Source organism: Balaenoptera ricei, chromosome 1, assembly GCF_028023285.1.
Source record: "Balaenoptera ricei isolate mBalRic1 chromosome 1, mBalRic1.hap2, whole genome shotgun sequence".
NCBI lineage: Eukaryota > Metazoa > Chordata > Mammalia > Artiodactyla > Balaenopteridae > Balaenoptera > Balaenoptera ricei.
The window spans coordinates 93,340,796-93,356,461 of record NC_082639.1 but is presented as its reverse complement, the minus strand read 5'-3'; the positions used below and the strand labels follow the sequence as shown (position 1 = coordinate 93,356,461).

The 15,666-nt window shown below is 33.4% G+C and overlaps 1 pseudogene; it reads right to left on the bottom strand.

The window, feature by feature from the left end:
* Positions 1–1,939: 1,939 nt before the first annotated feature.
* Positions 1,940–13,934, bottom strand: LOC132362399 (ubiquitin-like modifier-activating enzyme 5; annotated as a pseudogene).
* Positions 13,935–15,666: the final 1,732 nt, after the last annotated feature.

The window sequence follows — 15,666 nt, the reverse complement described above, 5'->3', positions numbered from 1 at the left end:
AATGTGGTATTATGTTCTTACAGATGTTCTTGCCAATCTGAGCGTCTGGTTTTGTAAACTCCGCTTCCAACAAAAATTTCTCAGGCTGAGATTTACTATCAAGTGCACAACTGGCATTCAGAGAACTTCTAATGGAAACGTATATTAAAGCTAAAGAATGAAGCACAATTAAAAGGTTCACTGATTCAACCTGAGGGAAAATGATGTTCTTTGAGTTTTCTAAGTATTATAGTGATTATTTAAATTTAAACACTCTATGTCTGCATTCCACAAATTCTGTTCCATAGAACAGTAGTTATGTGACATGACCAATGCGGAAAAAGTTCTATACCATTAACAAATATTTTTAGAAATATTTCATTCAATAGTTTCACTCTAGGAACATCAAAATAAGGGTTGATACAGTGAAGTCACTGAGATATTCTTAAATTCTGTCTAGTTGTTTGTAAAAGTATGTTTCTCACTTTGTTTTGACCATGAAATTATTTTCTCACCTCAGTATCTATTGTATTAGTTTCCTAGGGCTGCCGTAGCAAAGTACCATAACTAGATGTCTTAGAGCAATAGAAATTTATTATCTTACAGTTCTGTAGACTACAAATCTGAAATCAAGGTATTGGCAGGGACATGCTTCCTCTGAAACCTATAGAAAAAAGATATTTTCTAGCCTCTTCCAGCTTTTATTAGCCCCAGACATTCCTTAGTTTGTGGCAGCATAATTCTAATCTCTGTCTCCATCTTCACATGTTCAAAATACCCCTTTTGGTCATACTGGATTATGGCCTAGCATAATGCCCTCCTTTCAGCTTGATTACTTTGATAAAGTAATAAAGTTTGGAAACACGGTCACATTCTGAGGTACTGCGGGTTAGGACTTCAGCATATATTTGGGGGGTGGGGTGCATAATCTAACCCATAACACCTATCTACGTATTTTCTGAGGAATGCAATCTGGAATATATTATGCTACATAATTGCATCTCAACTATTGCAATGGGAATGTGTTGTATGACTTTTAAAAAAATTCTGAAGTTATAAAAACATCAGAGCCAAATACAAACAGATCAAGTTAATAATTGTTCCATAACCACAATTTATCTGATCTATCTCCATTTATGTCTACTCAATTACTAATACCATTACTAAAAGTTACTCAAAATTTATTACCTGATGATACTTGATTAGCAATATCTATGTAAAATATTATAGCAAACCATATCCCCTTGTATACCATATAAGTTTACAATATAAGGTTCACACTCAATTGTTAACACTTGAGAATGTACATACATTTTAATCTTCATCTTGAGTCAAAGCCTCTCATACACTAGAATGTTGACATGTACATTGTGTCACTTATACATTGCCTGGTTGTCCTTTAATACTTTAGTTCATAATATCTTTTCCCATATACCTTTCAATCTATAGCAACATATGCAAATTGAAACCCCACTCACTATTCAATCCTTACAGAAATGTTACTTCTCTCTTCAGCCTTTCTGAAGAGAGGCTTCTAACTAATAAGTAATCATTCCTCCTTCCTGCCCCATCCCCCCCCCCCACCTTTCCCCTACACACATACCTCTTGGCAACCATGGATCTTTTAATTGTCTATTTCTCTATTCTTTCACCAGTACCACATTGTCTTGATTATTGTAATTTTATAGTAAGTCTTGAAGACAGGTAGTATGAGTCCTCCAACTTTGTTCATTTCCTTCAATATTGTGCTGGCTATTCTGAGTCTTTTGCCTCTCCATATAAACTTTAGAGTCAGTTTGTCCATATCCATAAAATAACTTGCTGGGATTTCACTGAATCTATAAATCAAGTTAGGAAGTACTGACATCTTGATAATATTGAGTCTTCCTATCCATGAACATGGACTATCTCTCCATTTATTTAGTTCTTTCTTTATTTCACTCATCAGAGTTCTGTAGTCTCAGGCACAGAATTTTTTTACTACTGTAATTCCTGCAGATAAGTCAGGAACTGGACTTGAAGAATTTTTTGTTCTTTTTCTGAAATCTCAGATATCAGCTCAATACTTCCTCACTATCTCCATGTGTTATCTCTTCCAATCAACCCCTTGTTTGGGCCATGCCATTACCTTTTTCTTATATTTTTCCTGCTACTTCCTATAATTTTTGTCATCTCACTTAGGGTTTGGCTTCATGAACATGATAGGGGAAAAAATCCTGTGCTGAACTGTATCCAAGGTAGAAATTTATAGCGCCAAAATTTAACAGAAACATTAACACATTTTGTTCCAAGATTCCAGAAACCACTCCCAGATTGGTAGGAAGACTGGTTGCAAAATTTCTCTTTGTTTCAGAGTCTTTAAATCAATATTTGCAACAACTGCAAATGGTGAAGGCAAAACAAGAATATTCTCCAGGAATTATAAACTGCATATGTTCTGAAAGTGCATTTTCACTGAACTCTATACATCTTTGTTCAAGTTCATTAAAAGCCCTATTTCTTGTTATTTGAACTTTAAAATTGTCCTCAAAGCTAAGAATTAGTTCAACAGGTTTTCCCTCTTCTAACTAACTCACCATTACTTACTCTACCCATGACAAACTGAAAATTTTTCAATGTGATGATATTATTGTTCTAAATTTCATAAAGAAAATCAGAATTAATAATTTTCAATCTATGTTCTGCTTATTTTCATTATATAGCTTTAAGATAATTAGTTAATAATCTTCTTCCTGTCCCTTGTACTAGAGTTCTGGCATCTGATTCCTAACCTTTTCACCTTTTCTATCTTAAACAATTCTACTAACCTAATGAGTATCATTAGTTCCACCAGAACTAAAGTTACGCCTTCCCGCTCACCCACTGTTGCCCTATTTTATTCCTTCGTTGTGAACAATGTTTTAATTTGGGTTCCCCAGAAGCAGAGCCTGAGAGGAGGATTGGTGTGAAAGAGATTAATTTGAAGTGTTCCCAGGGGTAACTGGTAGGAGAGTGGGGAACTGGGACTGAGAAAGGAGGAAGTCCAAGTAGGGGCACCCTACTAATCTATGTTTATGAATATTACTTTTGGCTCAATGATACAGGAGAAATTTGGAGATGGTATATGTTACAGTTCAGACTTTTCTTTATTAGTATACAAGAAACCTGAAATATTTGTATCTCTTCATCTTTCAGTCATTAGTTAAATGCTAGTTCTGGGGAGACATTAATTCCCAGACATTTTCAACTCTTCCTGCATGCAGGCAAATGGGTATGTGAAGCCCAACAACAAAGAGCGGCAAGTACTGCTCTTGGGAGTGAAAACACACTGGGATTCAGGCAAAGACTTCTTTAAGCTACCTCTCTTAGGATTCCATGCTATAACACTCCATTTACCTGTTTGAACACTCATATTATAACATGGTGTATCTCTCTAGCAAAGTCTGCTTACACAAACCACCACCTGTGGCATGCTGCTATACCTTCTAGATACAATGCTCTGTCTTTAGATTTGAATTATCTAGTGTAGTGTGTATTAAAAATCCACTGATGGAAGATCTAATCTATTCCCCATACTAAACAATTAGCTTTCAAAGTCCAATCACATGGCCAGACATTTGTGCCCAGAATAGTATGTAACATCAAAATATTATAATAATAATAATGTATTAATTTAATAATAATATAGTACTCTATGTTCATGGAGAGCACTAAATCCCTGGCTTTCCTAAGGTGGAAAATACTCTAAAATCTAATCTTCTGATTTCTACTTTAGGTATGTTTATTTAAAACAAACTTTAATCCTTACTTTTAGGACAAATTTAAATTATATATATTTACATATAAACATATGTAACCCTACATATATTCTTATATTAATACATATATACATATTCTTATAGTATGTTCCCATTTTATGTTATTATTCTGATATTAACACATGTATACATATATTAATTCAAATAGTCATATATATGTATATATATATATGTATTTCACCTATATATATTCTTCAAGTTAATCACTTAATTAACACCGACCTGAAAAGTGGTAACATTGTGGATCTAACTTGGTACAGATGGAAGACATTTTCACATATTGAGGTATGGGGAAGTCGTTCTGACTTATACATGATTTAACTTAAATTTTAGGCTAACCAAAACAGCTTCTTCGTGGCCTATTAAACATTCATTATACATCGGCTTTAACCATTAAAGAAAACAAAGCATTTATAAATCAAAATGTAGTACTGTGGTTCAGGCATTCAAAATGGAGCTGGGTGGCCATTGTGGATGTGGCTTCAGATACGTTCCTGTATTACTGAGAATTTGAATTTTCTGAACTGTATCAGACTCAAGGACATCACCAGCTGTTCTTAAAACCATATCTACTAATAGCTGCAGGATCCTTACTTCTTGCCAGCTCCAACCTAACTACTGAAAAACAGTTTATGTAATTTTGTGGTTTTTGCCTTTATAAGCCTCCTTCATTTTGTATTCCAGTGTAACACAATTAAAATGTTTCTTGAATCTGTGTCTCCCAGGCTATAGTCCTCAGTTTGGCTCAGAAAAACTCTTTTCTATTCCTATTATAGATTGATTCATTATTTCCATTGACAGTGCTAACTACAAGACATAAATATATGTTAATGTGAAAATATGTATTTTTATTTTAAAGTTAATGTGTGATGGTGTGATGTCAAAAAAGAAAATTCTTGCTTTAAAACACCATACTGATTATTGGAGATGTAAAAATAAACTAAATTTTTAAAATAGATAATTTCTTCTGCCTTTTTTTTTTTTGAATGTCTGTAATTATTTTGTGAATAAGTGTTGTGAGGTACACAATTTTTTGAAAAATCTAATATGAGGCATTTTTTCCTTAAAAACTAGATTTCCTATATAAACAGTACTAAATTAAATTTTGTATAAAAGATGCAACCTTGTGATTTATAATAATAAATATATATTTGGTCTTCATCTCTGTTTCTGGCACAGAGATTCTAAAACACTTATAATTTCCTAAGTGATGACAGCAAAACGTATCTTTTGTTATTTAATGAGGTTACTTTTGGAAAGCACCTAAGGCTGTTGGCTGGTTGGCTGAAGAGTCAACACGTGATTAGAGGATTGGAACTTTTAGTCTTCAGTCCCACCCTTCTGAGCTCTGGGGACAGGAGTAGAGCTGGAGGTTGGATCAATTACCCATAGCCAATGATTTAATCAATCATTATATAATGAAACCTCCATACAAATCCAAAAGGATGGGGTCTGAGAGCTTCCAGGTTGGTGAACGAGTGGAGATTTAGGGAGAGTGGCACTCAGAGAGAGCATGGAAGCTCCATGTCCTTTCCCCATACCTTGCCCTGTGCATCTCTTCCATCTGGCTATTCTTGAGTTATGTCCTCTTATAATAAACTAGTGATCTAGTTAGTAAAATGTTTCTCTGAGTTCTGGGAGCCATTCTAGCAAATTAATAGAACCCAAGGAGAGGATTTATAGGAACCTCTGATTTATAGCTAGTTGGGCAGAAACACAGGTAACAGCTGAAATGGTGGGGGTGGGGGGTCAGTCTTGTAAGACTGAATGCTTAACCTGTGGAATCTGATGCTATCTCCAAGTAAATAGTGTCACAACTGAGTTAAATTATAAGACACCCAGCTGGTGTCAGAGCACTGTTTGTTGTATGTGTGGGGACTCCACCCGTACATGTTGAAATCAGGTCCAGGAATCCAAAAATAAAGGGTAAAACAATACTTTTTATACATTTGTAAGACAATTTAATGATAAAACAAACTTGAAAACAAGCAGAAATGGAATGCACACTAATTAAGGAATTGTATTATATTCTGCTTGCTTTCTACCCATCCAGAAATAAAAAAAGAACAAAATTTGCTGTTAACTCTTCAGTTCTAATCATTGTTTTATACGCCAGTGTACAGATAGAATATCCTAGAGTATTTCCTCAAATTTTGTAAAACAAAATATTTTAAAACTCTTCAAAAATGAATGGGACTTTAATTTCTTATGAATCAAATAGCTTTACTACTGTACACAGAATTTTTAGGTGCCAGTTGATATGTGAGTCACTCTACATGTATTCTTCAATTTAAAAGACAATTACCTGAAAATGTGGTAACACTGTGGATTTATTTTAGTACTAATTGCAATAATTGAACCAACTATCCCTGCCCCCCAAGGCAGACCAAGCACCCATTCATACTCCAATCATTTGTATACAAAGGTGGAATTAGGTAGTTCATTATTTTGATGGCCATACACCTCATTCTGCCCTGCACAGTTCTCATTTTGCTTGTTAATATCATCTTTTTTTAATCTCAACTGTGGTCCCTTCTGAATGCTAAATCATACAGAAATTGTGGATTTCCCAAAAGCTGGTATGTGTACTTCAGGAAATAATTTTAATTTTTAGTATGAAGGATATAGTAGCTAAAAGAAATTGGAAAGAAATCAATAAATAAATGTGCCAAAGGAAAGATGTTTCTAGAGAAAAATATGCTGAAGATATAGAAAATAATTGATGGGCCAAAATCAACAAACAGCTAAAAACAAATAGAATTCAGGAAAAAAAATTGAAAACAATAAAATTTCTGAGATGGGTAGAAAGAAGTAAAAATAGGTATTTAATAGATAATCATGGGGTCACAAGTCATTAAGTTGAAGATTCTCCTACATGATGATTTCGCTGTTCTATATGCTGTAGGAGATATCAGTTTTATAAAGTAATTAATCTAAAGGTACAGTAAGATACTTAAAAGAAATTAAGTTTTTTATAGCAAACTTGGGTAACAGGAAATGGAGTTAAGACAAATAAAAAGAAGGATATTGAGGATCCATTTAAAATTTAATACCATGTATATTTGTAGTTGCAACAATGTGCACAGTTTTGTGATTTCTTGCAGTCATACTTACCAACTGTGTACATATGGGGAAGCTAAATGTTTAGATTGACTCAGGATTGTAGACACAAAAGGACAGAGGATGGAAGACCTTGAGAAAGCTCACAAGAGAGTAATTAACAAATTATACCATCAATTCATCGTTAGATAAGAAAGACTGTGAAAACAGGAGGGAGAGTACTTATAAACCAGAAGAAAATGGAAGCATAATAAGAGGTGGTTAGGATGAGAGCAGAGAGTGGTTGAAGTTGAAACAAGGGAGGTGGTAGAAAAGGCAAGACAGGAAATTGCTGTCACAGAAGAGGAATTAAGGCTGTGACATCAAGCAATCCCTATATAAGACAATGTCCAGTTGCAGCCTTTGCACTTGTTCTAATAATTGGCAGTTGAAATGTGTAGCCTTTAATAACCCTTATAATTCTGATATTATTTTAGAATTGTATTCTCTGCAGGGGATAAAGCAGTATTTGAGCGACGAAGTTATCTGAAAAATGTTGTTTGTAGACCTGGGAAAACTTACACTGTTTCCAGGCTGACACTTTCTTGTAGAGTTCTTTTCTTAAGCTGTAAAAGAAAACACCTGTGTTTGTATTGTTCCCTATGATATGAGGGTTGGCCCAGGTACCGTCCAACCCAAGAGTTCCTACGTTTTTTGGTTCGGTTGGAGTCTTCTGTGGTTTAAGTGATGATGTCTAATTGGGCAATTATTTTTTTCTGAAAAGGGGCCACACATCTAAACTAAGAACTAAAACCACCCCGAGGACAAGGCCAGGACAGCCTGACTTTCATCATCACATTAAGTCATTTTCCATCTACTCGCTTGCTCGTTTACTCTCTCTCTCTGTCTTGCTCTCTGTCCCTCTCCCCCACACCATTTTTATATCCATACATTACCATCTATCCAAGGTCCTACTCATTTCTAAAGATTTCCCAATTTCTCCTTCCTCTTATTGCATTTTTCTTTGATTTTTTTGTTATTTTCCACCATTCATTTTGCTTCTTAACTCTGTATTTTCTATAGAGATATTGTTTCTTTTTCTCAGTGTGCTTTATTATTCCTGGAGATAAAGGACTCCTACTTACTGTGTAGCACCTATCAGAGAATATTATTAATAAATACTTTTAGAATTGAATTGACTTATCAAGAGGATTCTTCAGTAAGTTGGGGCATGGGAGATGTACAAGGAAGCAAGGCTGCATCTTTAGAGACTACCTTGGTCACCATCCCTTCATCATCTCCTGTGTTATTCTAGCAGTTTTATAAATTATTTATCTGCATTGATGTTCTGTGAAGACAATAGGGAGGAATTCATTATGCTTTCAAGGCAGCACATAGTACTAAATGTGGTTACAAGTCACCAATTTTTCCATTATTCTTGGGAGCCCTCAATTGAGCACACTATTAGTATTGTTTCTTTTCAGGCAATAGAAAAATGAGTCTTCATAAATGCTAAGCATATCATCCCATAAATGTGCAAATTGTATATGCTGCTTAATGTAATGTTGCTGATGTGGCCCAATTGGATTTATGACATGCATATCCTTTACTCACTAACGAGGCCGGAGGAATCCATGAGCATGTGTTTCTAATGCCTTTTACTGCCCTTACTGTATGAATAGGGTCATGGCCTTGATGAGGTTTCTTTCTTCAAAACAAAAACCTGGTTTTCCAACATATAAAGGTTAAAAGGAGACATTTTTACATATTTTTACACAAATTTTTACTGAATTTAAAACTTGTTTTTTTTATTGGAAAGTTAATAGTAATTTGAAAAAAGAATTGAAATCTGTCAATATGCATTCATGACCAGCTAGTTTATAATTAGTGATAATTCCTATACATCTGAATCTCTTAAGCATGTTCACCAAATAACAACTTAATTGTAAAATCCACCAGGAATGCTGTTAATATTAAACAGTCAAGATAACAGTGTTTCACGAAAGATGTTTTTACTCACATCATAATTATCACCAATTTCACTAAATATACGGTAATATGCATTTCTAATGACATTCTTATTTTCCTAAGAAATTAAGGGCAGGAGAATATAAAGTCATAGTAAATATTTTTAAACATAATTCCTAAAATCTAAATTCTGTATGAAACTTATGCCAACACTAGATTATCCATGCACCTGATACTCCATAAGCATGTGCTGCCTTGCTGACTGACCACAAGAACTTGGGATAAATCTTAAGAATGTCTGGAAGTAGCTGGCCATAAAACATAGATTAATTATTGAAATGTCTAAAGGATAAACTCATTTTCCAATAAAATGGAGAGGGTTCATATAAAAAGTAAAATAAGTGATAATTTAAAGTCATTTCTTTGCGTTCCAAGAACTATGGAAATTCAATGAAAAAACTGGAGAGGTATTTCAGGTGAAAAAATGAGAATGCTCCTGTGATTTGTAAAAAAGGAATTTCTTCTTTAGAAAACACTCCTTTTTACTTGGGAGAAAAGAGACTTGTCTGCTTTTAGTTATAAAATATGCCCTCTGCCATTCCTTTTAAAAGGCATTGAGTGTCCCCGCTTTTCAACCTCATCCACAGGAACTACTAGAAAGTATTACTGTGATGGAAATAACTGTTTTTTTTTCCTCAGAAATAAACTCATTGAATGCATGCCTTGTTTATTACTGAGGGGTGAGCTTCTTTATGGATATAAATTTACTTCATGAGTAGGAAAAAGAGACGTTTTGATGCTCACATAATAATATAGCACAACATTCACAGTACCTAGTGAAATGACTTGAATGATAGAGCTATATGCAATTTTGTTAATTCACAGCAAGCTTAGGCCTAAATCATAATTGATAATAACCATGATGTGGCACTGCAAATATTTATGGATGTTTCCACATTTGTATCAATTTTAAACAAATGTAACTGTGTAATGAATTATTTCTACTCTGCATTGATTGCTATGGAGAAAATTTAGAAGTTAGATGTTTGATATTAAGGGGAAATTTTGAATGAAACTAAATATCTAAGAGTAAGCTATTCCTTGGGATGTACCAGTTGTCATTTTAACCAAATGTTTGAGTTGATCAACTTGTTTTCAACCAAAATTGCTCCAGCCTAACAATATTCAGACCACTATGACTAGAGTCTTATAAATAACACTGCTTATCTCAATCGTGGTAGAAATAGTGGGTCTTATACAGTGAGAAGAGAACATATGAGAAGTCTGCAATTCACCCATAAGCAAGTAACAGGAAGTGTACCTGGTGAGAGTGTGTGAAGTAGTGAAAGTACAAGTGAAAACCAGTAGGCTTGTGATGGATCATGTTTTGCCACTACTACTGATGTGGCCTTAGAAAAATCACACTTTTCTTCTTTGGGTTTCAGTTTTCTCATCTTTTATATCTGTGGATCTCTGACCTTTTTTTGACTTTTATATTGTATAGAAATCAAAATGTGGAATTCATTGACTAGAACATATATGTCTATACTTAATTTCATAACTCTAGACTAGGAAATGTTAATGCATAAATCAAAATATTGGCCCTAATGATAGACTTTAGGCCAAGGAAAGAATACAGAAACTACTCTTCTGTATTGTACCTTAATTTCACTTTTAACTGCTTTAAACATGTATGACAATTTATGGCTTCTTGGGTAATCTCTCTTCTTCACCTTCTAAATTTTCAGTTGTAGACATGACAAATGTTAAAAGGAGGTATTTTCAAACAGATTTTACTGAAAAAACTTTAATTTTTTAATGTTTAATAGTCAGCCACTCTTACCTATGGTTTACCCACCAGCAAAGATCTAGAAGAAGTCCAGCTACTGAACTGTAGCCATAGTGTTTTCAATAAAGTATATGAGCCAAAAAGCATAACTGAGATATTATAGGTTGATAAGCAAAAAATAACTCATGGGAAAATAAGTTTTAACTTTTATAGTCCTAAAAGGTCATTGGCAATTTATTTTTGAGTCTCATCCTAGTTAATAGAAGAGCCATGATAGATAAAAATATTTTCAGTTGTAATCTAATTGCCTTGATTCTTTCCCATAACATCTATAACTGTTTTAAGGAATAAAAATTAGCTTAGATAATACTACAGTATATTATTTTATAAAGAATTGACCATACAAAGATTTCATATGTAATTGAAGATATACTGACACATGTTTAGAGGCAATGACCTATTAAGAAGTATACTTTAGGTCCCATATTTAGTTGTTTTTTCCATCTAAAGATATTTATGTTTTCCAGGTCAGTCATAGGAATGTGGTTGAACCTTATAAACATATCTTAATAACTAATATTTAAGGACCTAATAAATATCAGACCCTGAAAATAAGTCCATAACTAGGATAGCCAGAATCATATGTACATAGAGAAATGAGGGTTATTCTTTCACAGTGGTGATCCTATTCAGTACATTTTTGGTTTCTGAGATAAGTATCTCTTTGTTAAATATCCTCCAACCAGATTTTTTCCCCAAAGACTCACTTTCAATACACACAAAACAATAATGTTTTATACCAGTTAATCAGTCCAAGGATATTTTCTGATCTATGGTCATTTCTCTGGGAATTTAGAATTGTGACTAAGGAATTTAATTTTCAATATGTGTTTGCCTTTTAAAGAGAGAAGACGTAAGACTGTGCTGTCATCATGTGCATTTAGAAACAGAAAAGCCAGTGCACAGAGTCAGAGAAGAATGAAGCAGATGCTGAAAGAGGAGCAGAAATGAAAGATGGCAACAGTTGTCCCTCCTCTGGTTTCATGTATTCTCCCTGCATTCCCATAATAAACTTGAATATCTTTTGCTTAAGCTAGTTTCAATTGGTTTCTCTAACTTATGAACAATTTTTCTTAATAAATGGAGTTTCTAACTAAAATTAATAATGGTGATTTAGAACTTTATGTCATTGGAATAGAGTTACTTAGAGGATCCAAGCACCAAAGGAAACTGTAGTCCAATCTCCTTTATCCCATAGGCCAATCAACTAAGGCAGGTCTTAAAAGAGGTCTAATTGGTTAATCCTATGGAGAACAAAAGCAATAATCAGTTCCACTTATGGTCCCCAAAGAAGAACATTCTTTTGGCCTAGGTATCCTTCCTCAATGGGTATTGTAGGGATGCCTCCTTTTGGACAAAGGTTTGGATACATATGGTCCATAATTTTAATTTCTTTTTTAGAGAGAAAGCAAAAAGAGTTGATTTATTCTCAAAATATCATTCAAATAAGTAAGATATGCACTACAACCTGCCAAACCAGTTACTGAAAGACCATTTACTATTGTGATTTCTCCCCAATCCTTTTTCCTGAAAATTTTCAGTAGTCCATGTCACAAAAGTTATACCAGAAGCAATAGTTTATTCATGCACTTATTTATTCTAAAGCTAAAAATCAATGCTGTTTAATTTGTTCAATGAGACAATAATTGAGTATACTAAATACTCAATATTAATGCCAGTAGTCAGAGTGTTGTGACATTGATTCACTTGTTTATTTTCAATACACTTTCAGTTCATAAACAGACATCGCTTTCTTTACTTATGTCTAAAAGCAGAGTTTTGAGAAATTCTCAATTGGATAGCCACTAACAAAACAGAAATACAATACAATTAGCTTCTGTACTGTATGGATTAAACAAAGTAGTTAAAAGAAATCTGTTAATCCAACCTAAAGCTGGAAGAAAAAATAAGCAAAGAAAGAAAACAACTCACAGTATGATATTACTAATAATTACATATATGTGTATACGTGTGCATGTAAATGTGTGTATAAAATCACTACAATAAATGTGAATGTAATAAATCATTAATGACATTATAAAAGCTAATTTTATGTTAAGTACTTTACATAAACTAGTCACTATTCTAAAGGCTTTACATATATTAAATTTTTTACTTCTCCAAGCAAACTCATCATATAAGTACTATAATTATTCTTATTTCACAAAAAGGAAGCCACAGTCTAGATAATTTAATTAAATTTGTCCAAGGTCACAAAACTGAATCCAGAGAACTTCTTGTTGATTACCATTCTATTCTGTCTCACAAAAATATAGACAATCATAGGTTAGATAAAAACAATATCCATTGATGGTCACTTAGGTTATTTCTATATCTTGGCTATTGTGAATAATGTTACAATAAACATGGGAGTGTGGTATATTTATACAATGGAATACTATTTGGCCATGAGAAAAAAGGAAATTCTTCCATTTGCAACAACATAGATGGATCTTGAGGACATTATGATATGTGAGATAAATCAGACAGAGAAAGACAAATACTATATGATATCTCTTATATGTGACATCTAAAAAAACCTGACATTGTAAAAGCAGAGAGTGAAATGATGGTTACCAGGAGTTGGGGCATGGGGGTTATGGGAGAGATGTTGTTTAAGGGTACATACTTGCGACCAGTAGATAAATAAGTCCTAGACACTTAATAAACAGTACAGTGATTATAGACAACCAACCTATATTATCAACATTAAACTTTCTAAGAGATTAGGTTTTAATTGTTCTCAAGACAAGAAAAACTGACAATTATATGAAGCAATACAAGTGTTAGCTAATGCCACTATGGTAATCATACCGCAATATAAATGTATCAAATCAATGTTGTACGTCTTAAACTTACAGTGTTGTATGTCAAATATAACTCAATTAAAACAAACAAGCGGCAAGGTGCTCTTTAAAAGATACGCACAAAACAAAATTACCTATACTATATCAAAATAAGAGATGGAAGAAAATACGCCTAGTAAATACTAATAGAAATCTGCTTCAGCAGATTTAACAGACTCTAGTAGCTTTCAGTACCAAATGGATCAAAACTCAAATTTAATCCTCGGCATGGCTTAAACTCTTCCTCTAACACCATTTTATTCCACATTTCCCATTGCTCACTCTAGCCAGGTAGCCTTTCCATTACTGAAATTTTCCTTTAAGCCTACCTTCCCCAGACCTGGAAGAACCTGTGGTTACTTCCTGGAACACTATTTGCCAGTAACCAACATGACTTAATCTATCACGCACTCTCAGGACTCTATTCCAAAGCATCGCCTCAAAGCGGCTTGCCATCAAACGCTATCTCTTTACCTAGCTTTATTTTTCCTTATATCAGATGTCACTACCCAATATTACAGAGTAATCAGTTTTAATATTCATTGTTCACCCCAGTAAAAGGTAAATTGATGTAAGTTAATCCTCCTTTTTCAAAATAATATTTGCACAAATATAGAAATAAAAAGTGTTTATAACAGCAAAAAGAACAATACACACTATGATGCTAGTAAAGTTACTACCAGAGATATTTTTAAATAATGCTAATAATTAAAAGGAGAAATTGGCAAATCCACAATCACAGCAGGAGATTTTCACGCATCTGTCTCAGAGACTGATAAAGAAGTTGAAAGTGAGTAAGGTAATAGAACAGTAGTATTAAAAAAAAAAATCACATAAAATGATTTGTTAGATAAAGCCTTACAATTTTAGTGAGGCAATATGAGTTGAACAGAAAAACTTAAAATTTTGATTTTATGTCTGTGTATGAATTTATTGACACGTAGACAGATTGATCCTATTCCTGAAAAATAGATGATGCATATTCTCTTCATGCATGTGTAATAGGTCACAAAGGATTTTCCAACAAAAAAATCCTAAAATGAGTCTTTTTATGCAAATTTCATTCTCAGAGTATAATTTAATAAAGTTATTAACTAACAATAAAATAATATCCCAATCTCTGTCTCAATACACTTAGAAGTTAAGAACACATATTTCATATGCCCTGTAATTCACAAATCTGTACCTCACTATTTTTGTGGTAGGTGTCCTGCACTGATGTTTAATCAAATTTCTACTTTTATTTCTGCCACATGTGGTATGTAGCTTCTTGTACAGTGGAATTGCTTTTAACCAACATTGGTTGTTGTTCCATTTAAATGCTTTTCATACTAATTATGGTATTTATGTTCTGGACACAGTCACAATTACAGATTAAAAGCCCAATGTATGAATAAACGACACAATAATAAAAGATCTAATTTTTTTTGGAGGAAAAAAATTGCAGCATATCATCTTGAAGTAATACAGTTCTTGTGAAATCTCTTAAGTGTGTTTATTTTCACATCCCTCAGGAAACTGCAGAATAGAAAGAAGTGCATAAGGAATAAAAATGACACCTATATTTAATAGGAACCTCTCTACTAGTGCTGCCCTCTTACCACAAGAAGATGGATGTGGCACTGAGGTCTAACTTTATTATTTTCTAATCAATATTTTCAGTTAGTAAAACGGAATTGAGGAATAAAAAAATAACCCTTAGGTCGCAACTATTTCTCATCTGAGAGTCTCTCTTGCCCTGTTAATTGGACATCAAAATAATATACTCTTTTTTCCTTCTAACTCTCTTATAAAGGCTTAATACCATGTACTATGATCTTTAGATCAATAATTTAAAAATAATCTAAGCAACATAATATTGAATTGAATATTATTCTAAAATCAATACCTGATGTAGTTGAATACTGTAAAACAAGTAGTTTTCTTTTGGGGTGGAGCTTAGCAACAATTGTTTTAGCTTTCAGGAGAGAAGAAAACTAACTAGGGGTGATTCGTGATTGTTTAACCAGTTACTGAAGTCTTTGCGGAAGGTGTTTCCCTACTGTTCTTAAGTCAATGAAAGTTTAGGACTCCCACGGAAACACACACACACACACACAGAATTTTCAGACTTTTTCATTCTGTGATGCAATCCAGACCTATCATGGATCCTAGATTAGGGCCCTTGTTAGATGTGGTCTCATGTCAA